At 46.7% G+C, this 24,909-nt stretch overlaps 1 pseudogene; it reads right to left on the bottom strand.

The window, feature by feature from the left end:
* LOC146201790 (uncharacterized) overlaps positions 1-20,240 on the bottom strand; it is a 30,984-nt pseudogene extending 10,744 nt beyond the window's left edge.
* Positions 20,241-24,909: the final 4,669 nt, after the last annotated feature.

The following is a 24,909-nucleotide window of genomic DNA, read 5'->3' as shown; positions in this document are numbered from 1 at the left end:
ATTTATACTACGACAAAGAGAGCAGTTTTGCACCTTTGTGGTGCAAGCTTTACCACCAGAAGAAGGATAATGTTGTCCTCCAAGTAGTTTAAATTAATAGAATGTTACAGAGGGCATCCATGCATCTAATGCTATACATATATTCTGTCCGCACAAAAGTACTATTGCCAATGTGCATCGCAAACTTGCTCACTAAAAGCAGGAATAAAGCTGACCAATATGCTTCAAGATTATCTGGAAGGAATGGTAAGGTTGAAATGTTGCAATATTTTTATATCATTTGTAGTGTGACAGTGAACAATTTTTTCAGATGAGGTGGGCTGTGTCATGTTGTGTTCAAGCCGTTGGTTCTGCTGCAAAATGAGCAAAAATAAAAGAATTCACAGAACAATCAGTGAAAATAACAAACCGTGGTATTTATTTCACCTCAGACTACGCCCAAGTTGCGCAATGAGGGCAAAGATGCACCAGGTATTTTACATGCACGGAAAAGAGAACTTGTAATTGGTTCCTCATAAATAAAGTCTCACACAACAGTCTTATGATATAAAAATAAAAATTCACGTATAAGATTAACACTGCACAAAAGGCAGATTGAAAGGAAGACACATAAAAATAGCATACAAGTAAAGGCTTCCAACTGTTTATACAATGAGAAGCGAACTCACAAAACATATTGGTCAGGTTACCGAGTTGCAACGTGCACGTGAACCCTGTCCCGCTGGATCATTATCGATGCATCGTTCATTTGCTTCTTTGCTTCTCAAGTGGTTTATCTTTTCTCACCGCCCGGAACGCTACTCACGATCCCATTCTCGCACGAAAAGGTTTCGCAGTTGCATCTATCACCCGCATTCTGCCTGTAGCTTTCTACGTCTCAGCAATCTTGCTCCCGGACCTGATTCTGCTACTTCTGGTAAAACGCTTTCTTAAATTCAGTTAGCCATGACCTTTCGCCGAACCAGAAAAAAAGGCGTTGCTAACTCTCCTAAAAAAGCATGCCCCATCATTTGACACTCACTCCCCTATTCTGGGTTGACCTGTGCTCCCACACATCGCATTACAACTTTCAATTCTTCCATAGTTCGCCACCGACCCCAACGTGTCTTTTCTTCAGAACTTAAAATACTACAGAATATCGTCATGGATATGCTGAATCGCAACATCATTCACTCTCCTAGTCCCCTGGTCATTGCCTGTTGTGTTGGGCGGCTTCTGTGTTGAGTCTTCACGGCTGTGGGCAATACATGAAGTGAATCGTTCATATGAGGATGTGTCAGAGAGACCAGGTACATATATGAATGCTTTCAGGTGGAATTTTGGGAACCGATTGTAGACCAGAAAAAAAAAAAGAGTTTGAACAGAAAGAGACAAAAGCAAGCAAAGAATCCCAATTACTGTGATGAGGGTCGATATTTGTGGAAAGCGTATCGGACAGAGTGCGATGGGAGCGTTCGTTGAGACCATCCGTTTGCAGGTGGTAGGCGGATGTTTTGTGAACGATGTTTGCGGCATGAAGAATTTTGGGCAATGATTTCACTAAGGAAAGACTTGCTGCAATCGCATAGGAGAACACGAGGGGCTCCCTGTCGCAGAATAATGTCTCACAAGAAAAAGCTTGCTATCTCCGCCACGGAACCAGGCGATATGCTGCGGGTTCGGTGTACCGGATGAGGAGGTCCACAGCTGTTACGATCCAGCGATTTCTTGCCGCGTTCAGCGGTAAAGGGCCGTATAGATCAATGCCTGCAACTTTGAAGGTTGGGCAGGGGAGAGGTTGAAGTATGCCCGCTGGGGGTGACGTCGACCGTTTACGGCGTTGACATGGCCCACGAGAGGCAACGTACTCTGCAACACTCGTTAAGAGACCGGGCCAAAAAACGCGGATCTTGATTCTGTCGAAGGTCTTATGGTAGCTAAGGTGACGAGTGTGGGATCGTCGTGAAAGGCCTGTAAGATCTCACGGCGAAGAGAACCGGGAACAACGAGCGCCCAAGGTTTTCCGAAAGGGTTGAGCAGGGGTAAACAGCTCAATTAAGATTTGTATAAATTTTTGGAGCAGCAAAACCTTGGTTTTGGAGCAGTGAAATCGCTATTTGGAGCAGCTCGCAGGAAAATCAGACTGCACTTATGCCGTCCTGTGCCGTATGCCGTGGCAGGAGTTTCGTGGCGTTCCCCGTTAGGTGCAGATATCAGTGAAATGCGGTTACCTCGTTCCACTGGTCGACTGCCAATTGCTTTTAACATGAGTGCTTGCAGCTCTCGAGCCAGAGCTGTTGCCTGTTGGCGCAGTGTTGGCGCACTTTGCACATTAGAGCGCACTGTCACCTCGGGAACGTGGAACATTTTATTACTTGTTTTTTTTTTCTCCACTTTTTTTTATTTTTTATATATTTATGTATTTTATTATTGTTACAGTTCCTTGCCGAGTAAGCACATTGGGCTTGTATGCGGCTCTACCAGCCAGCAATATACGTAAGTGGTCCTTCAGATAAACAAATAGATAAAACTAGAAAGTTTAAAAACTTAAAGATCGAAATGCAATTGTCAGCTGCTTAGTAGTTAAACATGCACCAAATGCCGTCTGTTGCTGTTTCCTGTTGAAAGTGAATGGCTGCTTTCAATCAGATAGCAAAAGTTTCAAGTGAGATCTATAATTTGTTGTCCTCCTTTCGCTGCTTGACATACGTGCCGTTTTTACTTGTGGTTCTGCCGTAAACAATAGCATAACGGACGGTTTCTTTGTAAACACGCGTGTACATAGCTGGCTGTACTCTACATATTTCAGCTTTGAGCCGGAAGAGCGACCAGCGCAGCGCGAACGGCGTTTCACGTGAACTAGTACGTGGATGCATGCACCAGATCGCCCATTATAACAGTAACATCGTAGCCCCGTTTCGTACGGCGTGACGCTATGGAAGAGCGATAGAGTCTAACAATGGAACTGTTAACTTGTCCGTAGCCCCCTACGACGCAAGCGGCAATATAGCGGCGGTGACGATATTTCGAGACGAACGGGTGCACTGTAAGATCGATGCTGCAAGCTATGAGCATTTCGCCGGAATGCAGCCGCGGCGCCTTTTATTTTTTTTTTAATTCTAGGCTACTGCCGGCTCATATAGTGATGTCCATGATATATGACAAGTTTTTCACGCTCACGAAGGGGCAGAAAAAAGCGCGAGTCGACGTAGAATGCTTGCAAGATACGCGCTCTAGCCTGGGTAGAGGCGCCGTTGTACTACCCAGACACGTTTTTCTTGGTAGCCAAGAGGGGGCGCCACCCAATTCAAAACTTCAGGGAGGAGCAGTGAACTACTCTAGTAGGCACAGGTGCTCATATAGCCGCGGTGGCTTAGTGGTTAAGACAGCCGGGTACTGAACCGGAGTGCAGTGGGTTCGAACCCGACCGCGGCGGCAGCGTTTTGATGGAGGAGACATGCAAATGCGTGCGATGTCAGTTCGAGTAATACCTCCAAGCGGCCGAATTTATTCTTAGCTCAGTGCACCGTCTCTCCTTTAAATAAATAAATAATTGGTTCACAGGAAGGGAAAGGCGCAGTATCTGTCACACTTGTTTCTGTGGACACCTGAACCGCGCCGTAAGGGAGGGGAGGAAGGTGGGAGTGAAAGTGGATGGAGAGAAAGGGGAGCCGTAGTGGAGGGCTACGGAGTAATTTCGACCACCTGTGGATCTTTAACGTGCGCTGACATCGCACAGCACACGGACGCCTCTTCGTTTCGCCTTCATCGAAACGCAGCCGCCGAGGTCGGATTCGAACCCGGGTACTCCGGCACAGTAGTCGGGCGTCTTACCACTGCACCACCCCGGCGGGGCCCGTCTCTTCTTTCATTCCTACTTTATTTCCTTCCTGCATCGCCGCAGTCGCTCGGTGGCGTAGGGCGCTCGATTACTGAGCCCAAGGACTCGGGACGGTAACCCGGTTGCGGAGTGGTCGAAAATTCCAGAGTCCTCCACTAAGGCATCCCGTAGCAATAGTCGCTGTGGGACGTTAAACCCTATAAACCAAACCAACTTTCCTCCTTCCCTTGCAGCGCGGTTCAGGCATTCCCCGAAAAGTGTGGCAGCTATACTGCGCCTTTCCTTTAAACCAACTGGGTTGAAGCCCAACTGCAGAAGTTTCGTTTCAATGCAAGATAAATGCATAGGCGACAGTGTCCTGTGCGATATCAGTGCTCGTTAAAGATCCGCATGTGGTCGAAATTATTTCCTGAGTCCTCCACTACAGCACCCCTCTCTCATCTTTCAATATTCCCGCCTTCCTCCCTTCCCTTACGCCGCGGTCAGGTATCCACGGAGAAGTGTGACCGTTACCGCGCCTTTCCTTTCCTACAAAGCAATTGAAGTATTTGCATACATTGCTAGCCTTGGGGATTGTGCTCGGAGTACAGGTTTCCCTTTAAGTGACGATACGTGCAGACATGTTCAGCCTATTTAGTACGTAAGATGTACCTCGCTAATTACACTAATTATACTAATTAGCGTATAATTAGCTAATTATAGCTTATTATACGCTAGTACTTTTAAGAGCACCATGACTTTGGTCATGGTGCTCTTATAGACATGGTCACGAAAGCAATACTGCATAGTATAACCGAAGCTTTGTTAGGCTTCGCCCCGCCGCGGCGGCTCATGCATATGGTTAGTGCGCTCGACAGCTGAACCCGCGGACACGGAGTCAAGTTCAGGTCACGGCGACTGCGTTTTGATGCAGGCAAAATTCCGAGACCACTGCAGAATCAGCGCAGGAGAAATGCGCAAGCCTAAACGTTGCGGCTGCGTAAGTTATGGACACCGTGTAGGAGTAACTTGCGCCGCGATGCGAGCACCGCTCGCGGCGGGAAGATTTTTGTAATGGCGGGTGCTCCCGACCGCGCCGCGGAGACGCGGCGGATCTGCTGTGCGTGGGTCGCATTTGCCGTTCGTTATTTCCATTCGCGAAATTCTGTGGTCACAAATGAATTGCTAGGTTGCAGTTGCTGGGTGCACACATTTTCACTGGCCTGATAAAATATTTTTCACGTCCCCAAATGAGCTTTACGAAGCGAAGCGACGCTAAGTTTGGATCGCTGCTATCCAACGAGCAGTCAGCTGGCAATCATGCCCGGATTTGCAGCATCCAGATTTTCCGCGAAGCGTTTTTCCCAAAAGAGGACGAACTACCTTCACCTGTGTTAGCAGTCTTTCTCAACTCGAAGAAAAAAAAAAGAAATTGGGCAACTCATAGGCATCTGCACTATCAGCATGGTGCATTTGGCATGCCCGACTAATAGAATTCACGTCTACTGGGACCGCGGTGCACGACCAGTGGTCCGCGCTCGTGGATGATGTTGATCATTGCATAATTTTTATTTAAGCTATCCTGTGGTCTATATTTCCCTGTCTACGATAGCTTACATGCGCTAGCACCAATATAATGCAGAGAGTAATTTCTGTGAACCGTCTTCTTACGGGGTGGGTGGGCCTTCGTCAGGTGTAGTTACGCCTTTTGCCTGCTCTCCCCCGGTTTTCATTGTTTTTGAAGTTCAAACCAAACGAAAATGGATAAAAAAGAAAAAAAGAAAAACCTTCCCTATCTGACGTCGAAGTGCCAGCTGTCCGCTTCGCCCTCCTCTGTTGATATGATTCATACATTTTATTCATTTAGTTGTGTTACAGTGACATTTCGATGTCTACTGAGTTGTTTAACCTCGAATGATAAACTGTTTCTCATGCCATACTGCTCAATCGAAACTAGTAACATTGGTAAACGTTATTTTTTTATTTGTTTTTGTTTTTTACTTATCCTTAATTCGTACCCTAACCGCTTTACCTCTTTTTATAGCTTCTAAAGATTCCTTAACCTCGTCCTTCGTTACAGGGAGAACGTCTGATTTCTATTCACTACTGCCAATCTCCTAATTGCCTGACTGCTTCAGCTACTGTAGTATAGGTCCTCATAGAACTCCTCGGCTATCTTGATTATCTCGTCCATATTAGTAATGGCATTGGCCGCCTTGTCCCTAAGTGCATACATTTGATTTTTGTCTATGCCTAATTTCCTCTTCAGCGCTTTCAGGCCGCGACCGTTCTTTAGAGCATGTTCAATTTTACCCATGTTATGCTGCCTTATGCAGGCCACCTTGCGCTTATTGATTACCTTCCATATCTATTCTAGTTCTATCTTCTCTGGCGGGTTGGAGGCTTTCCTACTTTAGCGTTTCTGAATCAAATACTTCGTCTCCTTCGTTAGTTTGTCGGTATTCTTTCTGACTGCCTTACCGTCTACTTCTACCACGCATTCAGTGATGATATCTCTGAAATTATTGTGCATTGCTTCTAAGCTAAGGTATGGCTTCCTCGGTTAGCACCGAATAACCATTCTGCAGCGAAAGCCATAATTCTACTTTTCCCCTTACCGCTAATTTGCTGATGAACTGTGCCCTACTTGAGCAGACACAAGCCAGACACTTCAAACATGGCAGTGGCAGCATACTAGCAGTAATCAGCATTTACTGGCATAAAACGAAACGTAGTCCACAGGAATAGTCGAGGGTTTCGTGCTGGTCGCATATATTTTGCACCCGCTCACTCCTCCATTTCCTCTGAAATCCTACAGCTGTTTCTCCATCGCGTGCTCTCCGCCGCCATGCTTCCCACTTCGCCATTCGTGATAACCTCCTCTACCGCCGCAACTACTGCGCAAATGGCCGCAAGTCGCCACTCGTTATTCCCCGGCAGCTACGTTCGCAAATCTGTGACTATTTTATGCTGACTCACAATCCGGTCACGCGGGTGTCTTCAAGACATACACTCGCACCCGGTTGCGGTACTATTGGTGAGGCATGTGAACCTTCGTACTCAAGTACGTTCGCCCATGCCTCACCTGCAAACGTCGGAAGCCATCTCCTCAACGTTCTGCTGGAGGGTTGCTGCCGTTGCCCTGCCCACCACGCCCTTTCGTCTGGGTCGGCATCGACTTGTACAAACCGCCTCCCTACACTTCAGCTGGCAACCGCTGGGCCATCGTAGTGGTTGATCATCTGACGAGGTATGCAGACATCGCCGTCCTTCCACCTTCCACAGCGTCAGAAGCAGCTTTCTTCATTTTGCAGCACTGCTGCAAAATGCGTACTGGCAGTTGCTGTCAGAATTGGCTTGATTTTCATGGACACCAAATTTTGCGTTTTCTATTTTTATTTTTTTTTTTTTGCTATTGCATATTTCATGCTGAAAACATTGTTTGTGACTAGTCTAAGGAAATTGCAATTTAGAGTTCACCGAATAAACGTCCTTATATATGGGCACGTTATTCCTGTTTAGAGCTACAAATAAAAAATGACGTGGCCTTATACCGTGCAAGGTGCATTTCTTCAGAGGTTTCTAAGTTGCATAAAATCTGCTGCTTTCACACTTTACGACGCTTGTCCAATCTCTCCAGCCCGATCATGGCCTCCGAGATGAGCTTCTTTCCCCAGATGAGCTACTTCCGAAACGAAAATTAATCGCTTCGCGTACCCCCATTTGAGAAACGCCGTTTTAGACCACTGACGAGGGCTAGTGCGATAAACATGGAGAGATCGCAGTAAGCGCTTCACAGGCGGCACTCAGGATGTCGCCGAGAAATCAGCTGCCCTTACGTGTTCACGTTGGTAACGCATCCGATGGCTTCTGCTAGACTTACTGGTGCACAAAGAGCGACAGTTCACACGGGTATAGGACACTCGATCATGAGAGTGAAGTTTCCGTCCTGTATGATTGGCGATATGCTGCTGACCTCTGGCAGCATGGTGCTTCTCAGTGCCGCGTTGGAAGCAAGTCCCGAGAACAATTTGCCGACGATTTCTGCTTCAAGACGAGAACTGTGCAAGTCGAGATGTCCCAAACTGCAGTTCGCAGAGCGAGCTTTATCAATGTGTTACTCCTCTGCCATCGAAGCTGCCGTTTATCAGTTTATGTGCCCGGCCAGTAATATCTGGCCAGTGCGCCTACAGTCGAGTCGACAAGCTGATTTAACTTCCAATAAGAGGGGCTGAAATGATAGCAGACTCCAACAGTGAGGACCAGCACTCCGCCTGTTCGCAGAGCGCTCGCGCCTGGTGTTGCACTGGTGCTGACATCAAAAAGGATCGGTCGTTGTATAACGCTCTCGGTCCTTACAGCGCACAAGCAACTCGCTCTACTCAAATTCGCAAAGCCTCATATTAGGAAAGCAGTTGGCCGATGAGCCAGCATTCTGTGAATGCAGATGAAAAGTAGGAGCAACTCAATGGTATAAGGTCACACAGCAAGCGTCCGAGCCTTCAGCGCCCAATGATGGCTTTGTCGTCGTCGATGTAGAGCTGATCATGTTGTGCGTTATTCGCCCCAGATGGGAAGCCTCCTCAGTGCAGGAAGCCGTGGACCCGAGCCATGTCCTATAGCCCGGTTGACGGGACGCCGGTCATCCAGGCTGGAGCTCTTCCGTTAGCTAGCGGGAAGAAAAAAAAAATAAATCAAGACGGTAAGCACGAAACAACGAAAAAATGAAAAACAAAAGGGAGGATGAGCAGCGTCTACATTATTGCCCATTGGCAGTATTCTTTATTCGGGACATTTGGGAAAGTATAGCGCCACTATCCTCTCGCCCTAAGTCAGTTATTGCCATGCTTGTATACGTCGTACTAGCTTCAGCGATCTGTGAATACATCTAATTTTTTAGCTGCTTTTCGTGCGCAATAATCTCGTGTGTCTGAACTTTAATTGCTTCAGGGGTGACTAAAATATTAGCACCATCGGTTTAATCTGCAACTTGTAACGGGCTTCTGGGAAATTCGCTGACTGGCAAGGCAGCTGCTGCCTTATAGGCTACACGGAATAACGTTTTGTTTTTGCATTTTTTGTTTTGTTTGTATTGATATGTACTCCGTTTGTACGCGCCAAAAGAGGCCCCTGTTCCTATGCTCGCTCAGTGGTGCAGGGCTGGTTAAAGTGAATATGAAAAGAGAAAAGATTTGGTGTCTCTACGATGCTCTACTAGAGTGCATGAATTTAAAAATTAGACCAGCAGGTGGTGCATTCTTCCGGCCTCATCATAACCTCCCCATACCAACAAGCCTCCCCCCCCCCCCCCCCCCTTCTAGGATAGCCACCCCGTGCATTGTCCCTGCAGCATCCAAGTTACTGTAGCGCAACTCTTCCACTTTCCCAAAACTTCCCTTGCCAATACGCCGCCCTTCGGCTCCACCCTCCGTTTTTCTTTCGTCTCCCTCGTCTGCCATAAAAGTGGGGAAGGTATTTCCTTCTCCCTATTTTGCCGCCTGCATACAGTGACAGGTGCCAATCAAATTCATTATGTAATTAAGGTCTTACAACTGACTCTGCAGATTCCAAGGTACAGATTCCCCCCCCCACCCCCGCGCACGCACGCACGCACGCACATACATACATACATACATACATACATACATACATACATACATACATACATACATACATACATACATACATACATACATACATACATACATACATACATACATACATACATACATACATACATACATACATACATACATACATACATACATACATACATACATACATACATACATACATACATACATACCTGTGGCGTAGCCAGAAATTTTGTTCGGGGGGGTCTCACGTTGCAGCGCGTCCTCCTTCATATAGAATTTGTCGATGGATCAAATATGATTAATTCCAGCCAATAGCCAATAGCCATTGTGTATTAGGTGCTGCAAACGAATTCTTGAATGCCACGCAGTACGCATGCCAAGACAAATGTAAAATATTAACTTTATTATAAAAGAACATATATGTATGTGACAAACATTGTGGCAGAAATAACTGACATCAATGCTTCCCTGATTCTGTCTGTTGTATAAGTACAGAAAATATTAAACGAAATCTAGAACTATATCAGTTCGAAACCAGCAAAGCAGTGCATACCGCTGATATGAAAACGTAAAGGCCAAGAAATGAACACTTTGACGGGAAATGCTTTATTGAATCTGTCATCCAAGACGCTTGTTTACATTTTTGTACACGGTCACTCCGCCGCCATCGGCGCCGCTTCGATGCCTTTTGATCGCGGTCGCTCACCGGCGTCCGCAAGATGCGTATGGCGGCGTAGAGCGGTGTAGAAAAAAAAACGAGGTGCAATAAAAAAACCAAAACGCTCCTGGGCCAATGTTCAGCTCCTTCTCTTCGGCGCGTAGGAAGAAGCGTAAAAACAAACAAAAAAAAACAACCACAAACAAAAAGCGCAACCACGGAGAGAGCATAGTGTACGGGGAGAAGGGCGAGGGAGTACCACTAGGAGCTGCTACAGCACGGTGAGGATTCGCAGAAGGCACGAGAAAAAAGAAAACCCCAAAAGAGAGACACAGGGATTTTGAGGAAGCGGGGAGTCGAAGGCGAGGGAAATACCGTCTTTGAAACACTGAGCGGGAATGGAAACCTGTCTTGTTTCGTCGTCCACCCCCACCTCCGCGGCCGGCGCGAGTTGACGCGACGAGCCCGCTCGCTATCTCAACGCCCTTGAAACTTAGTGCTCGGAAATGGTCCCTGGCTTTACGTGACTCCGTCTGCATGGGCGTTGCTACGAACTGTAGCCCCAAGTTCGTAATGTTCGTGCTGAAATGTATTTTCGAACGAACCGGAAAAAGATATTGTAGACAAAACCCAGAATTCTTTCGAGTGCCGGTGGTTGTTTTGGTCGGCGTTGCATGATAGCACGAAAACATTTCGGGGGGGGGGGGGGGGGGGGGGGGGGGCTGAAGCCCCATAAGCCCCCCCCCCTGGCTATGTGCCTGATACATACATACATACATACATACATACATACATACATACATACATACATACATACATACATACATACATACATACATACATACATACATACATACATACATACATACATACATACATACATACATACATACATACATAAGCAGTGCGGTAAACATAAAGGCAAAGCCGGCAAGTGCAATGTCTGATTTCCGTGCCAAAGTCCCGGCATTCATGTATGCTCGGAGGGTCACGAACAAGGACAGTGACGAACAACTTTTAATGGCATACTCGCTCCGACGAAATACGTAATATTAGTCTGATCGTTTCTTTGAAGTAGCTGCGAATAAATGCATTATCATTAGAAGCAGACGACGATCAGCTGATTCGCTTCATTGATACTCTTACTACTAACGACATCACAGTACATCACGCACCTGGTCAGCGGATTCGAAGCATTCGACAACGAGCACAGTTTCTTCGGCATCAACGGATGGGTCGTAATGATGTACAGTTCGCATGAGCTATCAACGCCGGTGAAAACGAGTGAAGAAGGAAACGCAAAGATAGCCTATTCACACGCGGGCTTCCCATGTGCGGCGACTGTAGGAGGGTGCCGGGAGGCGGAGTCGAGCTTGGTACAGAGTAGCAGCTGCCGTCGTACCACCTGTCCGGCACGCGCCGCCTCTTGACTGTTCTGAGCGACGCCGCCGAGCCTGCCACCTGCCTGTCGACGGTTTCACGGCCAAGGTCGCTCGCGAGGTTGCGGGCGGGCGGCAGGCTGGGCAGGCTGCCGCGCCCAGCGGCCGACGCACACTTCCGGGACCAGCAACCTCGGACAGCAGTGGCCGGCCGAGAGCGTCGTCATGCGCCGCGGGAAGCGCCAGTGGAATGATGAAATTTTCTCGCATCTGGGGATGCTCGTCAGATGGAATGGTGCCCTGAAGCTTGAGCCTTTAACCGGTGATGAATGCACGCATCCTAACTCCCCCTAAAATGAATGATTCACGGCTAAATCTGCAGGAAAACTCAAATTAGAAAGAAAGCCCAGATCGACTGCAAAAGCGAAATTTACGTGTATGGGTGCAAATTGGCAAAACATCATTGCAAACTATCCATCTCGGCAGTTGCGCCATAAGTGATTAATGTTCTTAACCTCTACATGATTAAAATTGAAAGTTTCCAGTTATTTCCAGTTAATCAAAAAAGCCGCTGCATGCGCTATTACAAGCAACTGTCATGCAGAATTTCAGTAGGCTTTCTGACGGTCTAGTTTGTACATGATATTTGAATTCATAACGTGCGCTGCAGTTGAAATGATGAACACAAGAAGAAACAACAGAGATAACAGGAGAAACAACAGAGGCGCATCTGTCCTGTCATCTCTCTAGTTTCTTCCTATCCTTGATATTTCAGCGGCCGTTATTTATTTATTCAAATTAGCTCGTCGCATAATATGTGAGTACTTCCCTTACAACCTCAGTGTATAAACAAGTCAATCCGCATAATAGCATGAGGCACAGAAGGCGGCAGAAAGTACGGAGTAACACTTTGAATAAACGTCAAGCGCGCAGTAGTAAGGGAGTTCGTCTACCTAGGACAGGTAGTGAAACCACATCCGGACCAAGACGGTGAAATAACTGAGAGAATAAGATAGGGGTGGATCGCAATTGGCAGGTCATTGATGGTAGTTTCCTATAGTATCCATCAAGAATGTATCTTAGATAGATGGATTTATTGAAAGGAAAGACAGAGAGGTTGGCTGGAATAATTCAAATCTGGCCTGCTACTCTGCACTGGGGAAGGGGAAGGAGAGAAGAAAGAAGATCATGATGGGTGACGATGGGGGAGAAGGCATATGAAATACATATCTACAGGCACAGTAGCTTGCTTTACAAACGCGAATCAAGTCCACTGGCGAACAAAAACCGGCAAAGAGCACGCGCTGCCTGGGACACCCTTCTCCTTGTCCTGCCAAGCGCCCAGCAGCAGTTCCTCCGACAGAGGCCTCTTGTCCAAACGCTTCAAGGAAGCGGCTAGCACACTTCTTTCGCCCGCATACGCTGGGCACACCAATAATATATGGTCCAAAGTCTCTGGGATGCCACAAGTTGAACATTCCACTTACCAGTGCTATAACTTATGGGCCAGAAACATGGAGGCTAACGAAAATGGTTGAACTTAAATTGAGGACAGTGCAGCGAAAGCAAGATGATAGGTGTACCGTCAAGAGACAAGGAGGACAGGGCATGTAATCCGGAGGCAAGATAATCGATGGTCACTAAGGTAACAACATAATGGATTCCAAGCGAGTGCAAGCGTAGCATGGGTGTAGCTGAAAAGTTAGGTAGGCGGGTGAGATTGGAAGTTGTAGAGGTGAAGTGGATGCAGCTAGCGGTTAATTGGAGGAATACTGGAGAGGTCTCTGTCCTGCAGCGAGTATATTCCGGCTTATGATGACGTTGCTCCTAATCAGCATTTCATTCTTACAGACATGGCATTTTCCCTTTGCGGATAGCGCGTTGAAACGCACCAACTTTGCGCCTATCAAGACCAGTATGTTTGTGCGAAATTAACTATAACGTGTGCTGCAAGGCATGCGCAATGCCGCGGATTCATTTCGACAACGTAGAGGTCATTACGACGTGAGTCGACGGGTGCGCTTTCAGTGTTGCCCCCATCGCAATGAAGCTTCATGCGGTCACGCTGATGATCGCAGCGCCAAGGAAGCACGCAGTTGCAATTGCAGACCTCGAGTCTGTGCATGAAAGGGGTCGAATGGTAGACGGAACACGACTTTGATATGAAAGCGCGCAAAACTTGAAATTTAAGGGGCACACTGCTAATTTGTTGCAGTGCCACAGTGCAACATGTGCGCGCCGACATACCGGTAGCCTAAATCACCAATAGCGTTGACGCCAGTGCCATATATATGCCTGGAGACCAAGCACCGTTTACATTTGAGGCGACTCTCGCTTTGTGCTAGTGATCCATTGTAGCGCGAAGATGTCTACAAGCAACCAAAGAAAAGCCAAGACAAGCCAAGATGATATGCCTTCGTCTGCATGGACAACGTGGTCATCACTGGCGGGGTTTGTATACGCTTTTGCTTCCGAAGACGAAGAGCAGGGAAGGGTAGGTCAGGCGAGTAGGAAAAGGGAAGCCGCCTCCAAAGAAACAATTTTTCAGTCCTTTTTACTACTCACATCCCCTCCCCTTCTTTCTTTTTCGGAAGCAAAAGTGTATATAAACCCCGCCAGTGATGACCGCGCTGCCCACATGAACGGGGAAGTGCTCTTGTCGAAGCGTTGGCTTGAGGACTTAGGCTCCTCCTCAACCCTTGTACCAGTAATGGGTAATTAGCGCTGTCTTTAATACCCCAGTGAGACTGACGTCTGTGATGAGAGCAATGCGTGATGGATTTAATATGCATTGATTTGGTCTCGGCTGCGCGATTGCTACATGTTTCGTATAACTTGTATAATATAGACTTCTAAAAAGCAAAACTATGTAGCTAAAGGAACAATCTGCTGCACTGGTTAGCTTCTCGTCGCACAGTGAGCTAAATTTGTTTTTATTATTATTATAAACAACAGGCGAATATTGAAAAAAGGGGAAATTAAGATTTGTAGTGAGTCTGCACGTCATACTGGCGTGGTCGGCATTTGCTGTTTAAATTATTTTAATGCGAAGGTGACAATAACGATGCGAAGTCAAGTGCGAGCCCGCGACTATCGTGGACTTCATCGAATCTGGTCTGCTTCATCGCTTTCTCTCCTTTTTCAGTCGCTTTCTCAAGCCCTTTGCTCCTGCAACTACACATTCAACGGGCTTAGAACGGCGACTTGCATGGAACCAGAGAGTATGAGATTAGTAGCACAGCTCAGTACAAGGAGTACTTTAGAAGCTATAAAAGAAGAAAACGACACCCAAAAATGAAAAAAAAAAAGACCGTGAGCACAATTGATGAAGAAACCGACTAGATTCTGAAACATCGTGTTTTGAGGCGCGTTAGCATTAAAGGCCCTGTTCTGAAGCAAATTTGACTTTGTCGGTGATGTGAGAGCAAAACCACGGACAAAGTCCCTGGCAGGTGATAGCTGGTCACTGTGCCATAGCAGACAACTGATTCGTCGATGGTTTGTGTGACGGCACTTGACATCACTGATTTGTAAGTAGCTGCCATCTTTGGTTGATCATTTTGGGTGGGAGGGTGGGATAGGAATCTCCCATCCACCATTCTTGTATGCTGTTTCACGCACGCTACACTCTCAGGCCGCGCAGACGTTCATATGGCTTGATAAGGTGGGCCCTTATACATGTCCAGTGGTCACTTACGGCCGGCAGCTGGATAGCGCAGTAGCTTAGGGCTGTATGAAAATAAGAATGAGTCAGATAATAGAGGTACATATTTAAGGCTTTGTAATTAAGCAAACAAAGACTACCTGAACGAGAAGGATGAATCGCATATGGAGTCACAAACGGGAGCAGTTACGCTATATAACATCTTGAAGACGGAGCTTGAATGTACCCCATAACGGCATTCCTTTCTTCTCATTTTTGGCAGGCGTTCTATTCCAACTTAAATTTCTTTCCCAACAAAACAGAGCTCTTCCTTATGTTTTCTTTGAAGAAAGACTTCGCTCTAATGCCTTAAGTCAGATGCCGCGTCCGCATGCATAACACGCTCATTGGAAGAATACTTGTTCAGCATTTCGACTATGTGGTTGTGTCATTATCATCGCTCGAATATAGAAGAAGCAGATGTAACAACTTATCCTATCAGCATTGTATATCGTCGCTGTCGATACCAGCATTATCACCATCCAGTCATTTCACCATCAGCGGAGTCACTTCCCTGCGGAGCAAGTTTTCCAGTGATCTCCACAGCCTGCATAAATTGATCAGCCGCATTCCACTATACGGTGTAAAGCGGCCGCATGCCATGATTTCACAGTTCCCTACCTCTTTTATGGAGGTGATAGCTGCTCTCGGTATCCCCCCCCCCCCCCCATACACACACAAATAAATTAAAACATTAAAGGAATAGACCCCTTTCGCAAATGTTAAGTCAGCTTCACCTCTATGCTGCATTCCCCTCTAATGGCGGAACAGCAATGTATTGAAACATTATATTATGGCCATAATTCATATCATTTATGCATCAGAACATATTCGCATAATTGCTCTATTACCACTACATGCATCTGTGTAGAAGCAACATGCGATTTCAGATCTATATCGCCGTTTTTCTGGCGGCCAGTGACGCCATGTTTGGGGAAAGAAGCAGCGTGGGAAAGCCTACTTAACAATTTTTGCAAGGGGTCCATTGCAGTCCCTACAGCGTAAAACAGGTGAGGCAAATGAGCGATAGTTTTTTTTTTTTTTTCCAATGTTCATAAACGTGGGTAAAGCACTGCAAACGGTGTGCCGGCAGCTGCAAAAGCTCACATCTAACAGCTGTCATTTCACAGGGTGGGCCGTAACGTGAGCCTCGTAGTGTTCGCTACGCGGCATTCAGACCTCGTTGCAGCGCACGGTGCACTGCTGATTCACTCCGCGGGCATCCGTGAAGCACAGTTCGCAAACACCCTTAGCACCTCCGGTGAGTTCGATGCTGTCCAACTGAGCTTCGCTGAAGCCCCCGGGCGCTGCGGACTCTCGGTGCGGCAAGGTTCCCGCGCGTTCACCGCGCTGCAGGAGCTGCTGGCTCTTGCAGACAGAGAGCAGAGTTTAGCGCGAGCCGGCATTTTCGCGTCTTTATTCCTCTTTTTTACGCCGACCTCGCGGACACGTGCGCCAGTTCTTGTGTGAAGCGTTCGCACGCCGCGCCATCTGGCGGGCGAAAATTGCGGTTTCCCTGCGGCCACCGCGGGCGAGCTTCACGGCGAAGCACTCAGTCGTCAAGAGCAGCTCCGGCTTCAATTTCTTCCCGCGGTATGCGAAACACGGGAGAGGGAGGCGAAGGAGAAGAAAGAGGGCGACCGCCGCCGGGGTTAGGCTGGAATGAGGGCCGTTACCGGTGGGAATACAGCGGTGGCAAAACACGCCCGACGAGCGTTAGGAATGGTTCGAAATGAACGCGCGCGCAGGATCTCTGCGAAGGAAAATCTTAAACGGCCGTTGGACCACGCATCGCCGGGCCTGCCGCGTTGCGCTTGCACTTCTACCAGCGGGGGTGCAAGGAAGAAATGTCTTCGTCAGCGTCGCAGTTACAACCACAATATTGAGAAGGACCAGCTTCGAGCGGCTATGTGCGCACAGTGCCTATATAAGCGTCGTGAGTTTGAGTACCCCCTCACCCCAATGAGTGTACTCGTCACTTCTACCAGTGCGTCAAAATTCGACGTCATCTGTCATTTTAAAGCCATTGAATAGAACGAAATCTTGGCGGTAGGTCCTGCGTGAACATGCAACATAGTAGCATTTAATGTAAAACGGAAGTTTGAAAAAAATTACGAAATTCCGTACTGGTAAGCGACGTGTATCGAGATTTCTACTTATTTATATTGCATGATCTGACCCTTTTGAGTGCTTAGTATTATTGTGAGACTCTAGGCTACCCCATGGAGCTCCTTTGCAAAGGCACCCGCCCAGTCCTCCAATATCACCTTTTACATATATGCTTCCTTCAAATCCGCCAGTGACTCTAGATCGCTACTTCGATATCTGAAGTCTACGAGCGTAGGTGGCTTTTTGACGCCTGCACGCGCGATGGTGTTCGATCTTACATTTTTTCCCTCGTCTCTCGAAGGAATCCATCTCACGTGGTGCGTAGGAAAGTGCAACCGCACGTTGCTCGGTTAACCTCATACCTCCGAATTGAGAATATACACCACTTTCGCTTCTAAGCCGTTTTCGCTAGTGACGAGCGCTCCCCCGTCACCTTTCTTCCCCTGATTAGACGCACGTCGATATGCGTCGCAGCCTTTGTTCTGCTGTTAAGAGCCCTCTCGGTACGCTGCACGTTTTGCCCACGGATCCAGAAACACCTGCTCTGATGGCAGAGGCAGGGAGAGGTCTAGTCGGTCATGGGCGGTCTTGTGAATTCCCACATACCACTGACACAGAGTGTCCCCACCGAGAACTTGACAAGACCAGCGTAGTACTTCAGACGGCTTCGTCACGATTACGGGTTGATTTAGTTTGGCTTAGTTTGCGGCGTTTAACGCCCCAAAGCGATTCAGGCTATGAGAGACGCCGTAAGAAGGCTCCGGGAATTTCGACCACCTGGGGTTCTTTAACGTGCACTGACATCGCAAAGCACACGGGCGTCTAGCCCTTGGCCTCCATCGAAAAGCTGCCGTCGCGGCCAGCTAGGCCGCGAAGAGTAAGCGAATCGAGCTTTGCACACCAATATTACTGGAGTCCTGACATGATCCTCGCCGCTTGAACCATAGCCGCGTAAGCAGTTTCATTTTCCTAACTTTCACCGTCTATCCCGCAGTCGTGACGTATGTTTCTGGGAAATAGTGTGATGCACTGGTTTTGTTAAGGTTTCGGTGGTAGTACATGACACAGGCAAGAGCTTCGTTGTACATGAGCCTGGAGGATTTGGAGCCGAGATCGGGTGTTGCTCGTAATGCGGGAAGCAGTGCACCTGCACTAAAAGGGATGACCGCTGTCTAATTCAACGCCTAGCTATTCAATATTTCGACAAAAAGTGTTGCAAAGGAGGAAAGTTTTTTTTTTTTATTTGTTTCTACACATTTGTTACAGCCAAAAGAAAGCGCCAAAGCTCGAAGCCTTTGAAGTGGCATACTTTCATCCGAATGCTGGGTCCTTTCTGCAGCCTATACTGGCAAAGACTGACGTCGCCTTATTAAAGATAGTGTGCAGAATGGGGGAGACGAAACTCAAACAGCACATCATTGGAAACTGCTCCAAGAAAGCAAAACTTCAGAAGACCGATACTCCGGATGCTGCCATAGATGGGGGCGCAGAGGTGCCTGAAGTTGGTTACAGAGAATGATTTTTATTTTAATTTGACAGTTTTTACGACGGTTTTCTTGACAATAAAGAGCTCACAAACCAGAACATTGTAACAATAATAAACGGCCCATCCGTGTCTGTTGTGTCAGATAAGGACGGAGCATACGATGAAGCATTGCACAAATTGAGCCCTTGGTGAAGCTGAGCTCGCACTACGTCATTTGACGCATGAAAATTGTGAACGGATATTTCCAACAGCAGCAAGACGGCTGCTCGACTGAAGTTCTGCAGCTAGTAGAAGTACAGCGGAACGTTACTACAGGTTAATTGAAACAATCGCGGCAGACTATATTTACCGAGTTCTTTTAGAAGTTACAATTAAACTTCTATGAACTGTTGATAAAATAAAAATCGTTTTTTGTTGTTGCTATTGTAGTATTTGTTAAATAGATCTCGCAGGGACGCGGATAGCATGTCGGTACAATTACGGAACTTTATAGCGGCGGGACAACTGTTCTCTTGATTGTCTGCAACACAGAACTTATTCCAGGTTGACTTGAAGATTAAGACAGTCCTTTATAAATAAAAGAATAAATCTAGGTGAATTTGATTTGTGGGAGTTTCCTCTTCTTTCGCGTAAAGTGTACGCCTGATACCGCGAAATATGAGAGCCCGTTGTAATGAGCTTCGACTATGCAGAAAGAGGTAGATGCAAACAGGCCGAAACACGAAAGCAAGCGAGAAAGGAAAAGCGCCGCTGGTTTAGCCAAATGTGCTTTAAGATCGTCCCCATTTCAATAGAACCCCGGTGGAACCAAGACTCGAACCCAGTATGTCGTGTATAAGGCATACGGATTTTCGAACACAAAGTTGTAGCACAGCGACACGGGGACGTTTTTCTTTCTTCTTTTTTTTTTTTTCCAGGTCGTCTCCACCCACAAAGGGTTCAGGGCCGCAACCTGACATTGCTTTTCGCTTTGCGCACTCTGAGCTCTGAACTCATCCGAAGCAGTTGGCGGCGGAGGCGCGAGAGCAGCCCGTGTCCACCTCCCGCGCGTCCTTCGCTCGTTCCTGCGCCGACAGCACTATCGCTGGCGACAAAGGCGCGATGTACACGCGCGCCCCGCTAATGGAGGCCAAATATTTGACGCTGCCGGTCTCGGCTAAGGCTTGATTCGTTTCTCCTGCGACGGTTCGTCAGGCAACCGTTGCTCAGCTTGGAATTTGCCGCCTACCAGTTGGGCCGCCCCTCTCTCTTCGCCGCTGCTTTTCCCGCCACGTTCCCCGCGCTTTTTCCTATTTCTGATCGTTTTTTTCCGAGGAAGCACGTCGTCCACCGAACACGTGGGGCCCGCCTTGTTTTCTTTGTCCTCGACCGGTGCTAATGATCACACGGGGATTAGGAAGGTGGAATATCGAGACTCGTCGAGGGATTACCGGCGTGCCTATAGCTTACGCTCCCACTCCTCACCTGAGTTCCCGTCCACTTGCCGCCTTCCCACCCAATGATTCTCATCGTGGCTAAAGCGGTACCCATAATATTGCATTTTCTTCTTCATGTAGTGCCAGGGTAGAGCGACCCGAACGCAACGACAACCCCTAACTAGCATGGCAGAGGCTGAAGCTCTATGTGAGCCGCCGAATCCTGCACAGGTTATACGTGCACTGGCACAGATGAGTAAAGAATGGACGCTACAGTACATATTTCCGTGTAAACAAAGATCGCTTGTCGCTTATTACGTGCTTAAGGCCGCCGCTTCGCGAATGTCACAAATTTGTCTCGTTATGATCATGATCACTACTAAACGAATATTATAATAACGAGCATACATCCTAATATTCTAAAGCTATAGACACTGCAGGCATATTTGAACTTCATTTCTTCGGGAATATCCGTGCCAGCAATCGGCTCTATGCAGCAATACGAAAACTGCCATCTTCAGAGCCTGTGCGTATTATACAAAAATGAGGGATAAACTCCCCGCCGCTATGGCTAAGTGGTTAAGGGCATTATAGACTGCTATGGAGAGCGTGGTACTCCACCCCAATTCATTACGAGCTATCTAAAATCAAGACAGCAATGTAATATTGTTAATTGTGTTCCTTCTGAATACGTCCTAATACGTACTGGCGTACCGCAGGGCTCCATTCTTAGGCCACTCCACTTCCTGATACATATAAATGACATTGTTAACATACCCAACCCTCCTGAAATAATTCCATACGCAGACAACACAAACGTGTTTTTTTTTTAGTGGGGAACATACTGAAACTATCGTTAACAAATGCCATCTCTGGCTGGACGAGCTCTCTGTTTGGTTAAACGTTAACAGATTAAAATTAAATGTAAGCAAAACGAAGTTTGTAACCCTTAAACCCCCCCCCCCCCCAAAAAAAAAACAAAAACAAAGTCATAAACATGGAACAAAGTATTATCTTTCGAAATAATGTCATCCAACGTGCTGAATCTGTGTGTTTCCTCGGAGTCATATTTAGTGAAAAATTGTTCTGGAATGACCACATAAACTCTGTGCGGCTGGAAGTCGCACGCTCCATTGGTATCATCAATAAATTTAGGTATATTCTTCCAATCTGGTTAAAAAAAGAGCTTTACTTTGCGCTTGTATACAATCTCATCTTCATTACTGTCTTCTCGTTTGGGGTAGCACATCTGACACAAATTTGAAATCACACTTTCTGTTAAAAAAAAAATAAAAGAGCAATTAGAGTCATCTCTGGTAGTCCATATCTAGAGACCACAGTTCCACATTGGGGTAGTTTAAACATATTAAATATTTATAAAGTAATCACACTGCGGCTGGCCAGTCATGCTCACCACTTGTTTTACATGGGGACACTTGCACACATCATGCACACGTCCAACACCGCAACTACCAACTAAGAAAGTATTCTGTCAGGCCACCCAGAATAAGAACAAATTATGGCTCCTATACGCTGTACCAGATAACAGCTCTTCTTAATTCTAGCAAAGAAATAAAAGATCTCATCCATAAATATATAAATGAGCGGTTATTCAGGAAACAATTAGCAGACATGCTTTTAGCAGACACCTCAAAAACTTACACTGGTGAAAACGTGTCTAATGAATGTTGAAAGTGTCTTTTAAACTTCTGTTATCATATCTTGATATGCCTATGGTAATTTTCCTTTGAAATTCGTGTGTGCTCATTTCACATGTTCTATTACTGTTGTACATGTTACGATATGTTACTGCGCCAGGTGTACCAAGGGAGATGGGCCTCGTCAGGCTTGTATGCCTTTTGCCCTCCCCCTCAAGTATGCACACATACTTGAAATAAAGGTTTTTCCTTCCTTCCTTCCTTGATCCCAATGATGCAGGTTTGACCCCGCCCGGCCGCTTTTCGATGTGGGCGAAGAGCAAGGCAGCCATGTACTGTGCTATGTCGATGCACGGTTAAAAACCTCCAGGGGTCGAAATTTTCCGAAGCCCTCCACTACGGTATACCTCAGAGCCTGAGTCACTTTGGGATCCTAAATCGCGCAAACCAAACTAAATCAAAGGCGGGGTAAATTACACTGCATGTTCTTCGTTCTCCTACACCTCTCTTAACAATATTTGCGGGCTCTCTCGAAAATATGGAAGCATAACATAGAGATATGCGCGTTAAATCTTGCTGTCATTTCATTGTAAGTTCTTAGTTTAGTCTTGGTAATGTAGGAAGCTATTTGCTTAACCATTTCTTGTTCTAAAGCTCAAATGAATCGCTTAAGATATCGGCGCGGAAATATATCACATGCACGCAGGTAATGTACACAAAAAATTATTGGCTCCCCCCCCCCCCCCCCCCCCCTGAGAGCACCTCAGTAGTCCTGTAGCACAGATAAGGTGAACGCGAGACAAATTTGACTTTTTTTTTCCCCCTTTTACGAGAGTGCGTCCCCAGCTATTTTATTGAGGACGCGGCAGCAAAAACTCCCCGTACTCCACTCCGAGAAGATGAATTTATCAGGCTACTGCAATAACATCTAGTCTAGCGCGTTACGCCGTTAAAGTGTAGCCTTTTTCTGCCATTGAAAGAAAGCGGAAAAATATTTCGCTTGTTAGCACGGAATATTGAATAATATGTTTGCACATATATAGAACAACCATGTCATGGATTTAATTGTGGAAGCATTTACCCCTCCATTCTAAGAACAAAATAAAGATTAAACGCTTGTAGAAATATGCAAACGGGGGAGCATTGTTCTCTCATTTAGTACATTATTAAAGACACAACAGCGAGCACGCCCGGACAAAGGCGCATGGCATAGTGCAGAATAACGTTTTTACTGTACCTGTGCAAGGCGCTACTTTTTTTTTTTTTTTGTCTGACCTTGTTACCGCGCAGACTTATACGTGTCTGTATCAAATCGTACGCATTGAACTGTTGACATTTCACCCTCTTCCTTCACTTCCTCTGCGCAAAGCACCGTGGAGAAGTGAAAGCGATGCGCTTGCTGGCTTCAGATTTACTTCCGCACTTCAGCGCGATAACAGCGTATCGTATAACTTTCATAGCTGGTAAAGACTGCAAGATGGGCAGACACCACGTGCAATGCTCGCACGAGCTACGACGTAGACAGAAAGAAGCTCCATCTGTGTGGTCCTTCTCTGTTGGACAATAAAAGTTTTCAACAACAACAACAACAACAACAACAACAACAACAACAACAACAACAACAACAACAACAACAACAACAACAACAACAACAACAACAACAACAACAACAACAACAACAACAACAACAACAACAACAACAACAACCATCTCCTAGGGACAAGGATGTTTTGTGGAGTCAAGAAACAGCTCCCGAAAATGTGAAAACAACCAAATAAAAAGAAATAATCCTTTTCTATAAGAGGTATAATATTGATATTTTCAGAAATGTGACGTAAAAACTGACGCTGAAAGCAAATGCTTCGCCGGACTGTCGATGAGAAAGTGCGTGCGTGTGCGTGTTTGTGTGTGTGTGGGGGGGGGGGTGGTAAGAGGGCAGAAAAAGAGTGACGATTCTCAGAGGAATGCTGAATTTATTTGTTTCCCGAAATGAAGCAGCGTGTCGTGTTTGTAAATGTCGAAGCGCCACACTACATGAGCAGGATATTTGTTCACCGCGTTGCGACTGACAGCAGCTCAAAAGACCGCCACAAGCATGGTCAGGAGAGACGGCAGCCATGTGCTAAAATGCTCGAATGTGAGCTTAATTTGGCGGCTCCTGCCATTTACGATGATCCCTTGCGATCATTTACGAAACTACGAGCCATTCCACTCATACTGTTTAGATCACGAGTATCCCCTCCCCTCTCAAAAAAAAAAAAAAATGAAAGCTGAGTAAATTCGCCTTAGCCAATGACTAAAAAGGCATGCTAGATAATGTAGCAGCTCACTAAACTACCAACTTTGCACGGTGTACATTAAAGCATATCTTCGTAAGAAATTTCTGCAAATTTAGCTGATTAGTGAGGTGGTATATTACATTGATGTAGCTGAAACGAAAAGGTGACGCAGTCAAGGTGGAGGCACGCATAACCAAGACCCTGGCTCTCTGGCTATACCGTCTGAGCTGGAGTAGAAATGATATTGCCACAAGTGGTATAGTATTCTAAAACCCTGAAAAGAGAACTGATATTAGTAAATCGAGCATTAGCAATGAATGTCACCAGCTGATTGCAAATTTCGCTCGTTGCATGCGTCTGCATCGAGTGAGCAGCCTGCCTGCGCCTCTTTTGGCGTTCTTTCGTTGCGCTGGTCAGTAGAGTTGTCATTTGTTGGCAAAGATCTAGAGCCGTCCTGGCACGCTTTCTAGCCTGAAACTTTCAGCCCCTGCCAAGTGAGTCTCAGTTCCTCGCCACCAACACCCCTCTGGCAATTCGCGTTGCATTTCAACGGTATGCGGATGTGGAACCCACGAAGTTTTACAAGGGCCACTTAAAGCGATCGAATACTTTTGCACACAAGTGCGGAAAGGAAACGCGTTGCCGCTGATTCCACACCGACTTCCTTCGAAGTCTGTTGAACATACAGTTTCGTGCGCTGCGCAGGTGTGATAATTTCCTGCGTTCTCCAGGACGCGTGGCAAATCGGCAAGGAATGCCTTGATATTCGAAAGGTGACAGCAGGATCAGGATGGCATACGCGAGGTGGTGATGGAATACCGGGGTA

Source organism: Amblyomma maculatum, chromosome 1 (genome assembly GCF_055883805.1).
Source record: "Amblyomma maculatum isolate TAMU_Amacu chromosome 1, ASM5588380v1, whole genome shotgun sequence".
Taxonomy (NCBI): Eukaryota; Metazoa; Arthropoda; class Arachnida; order Ixodida; family Ixodidae; genus Amblyomma; species Amblyomma maculatum.
Note: the sequence above shows the minus strand (reverse complement) of the source record. Positions and strands in the feature narration are given on the sequence as shown.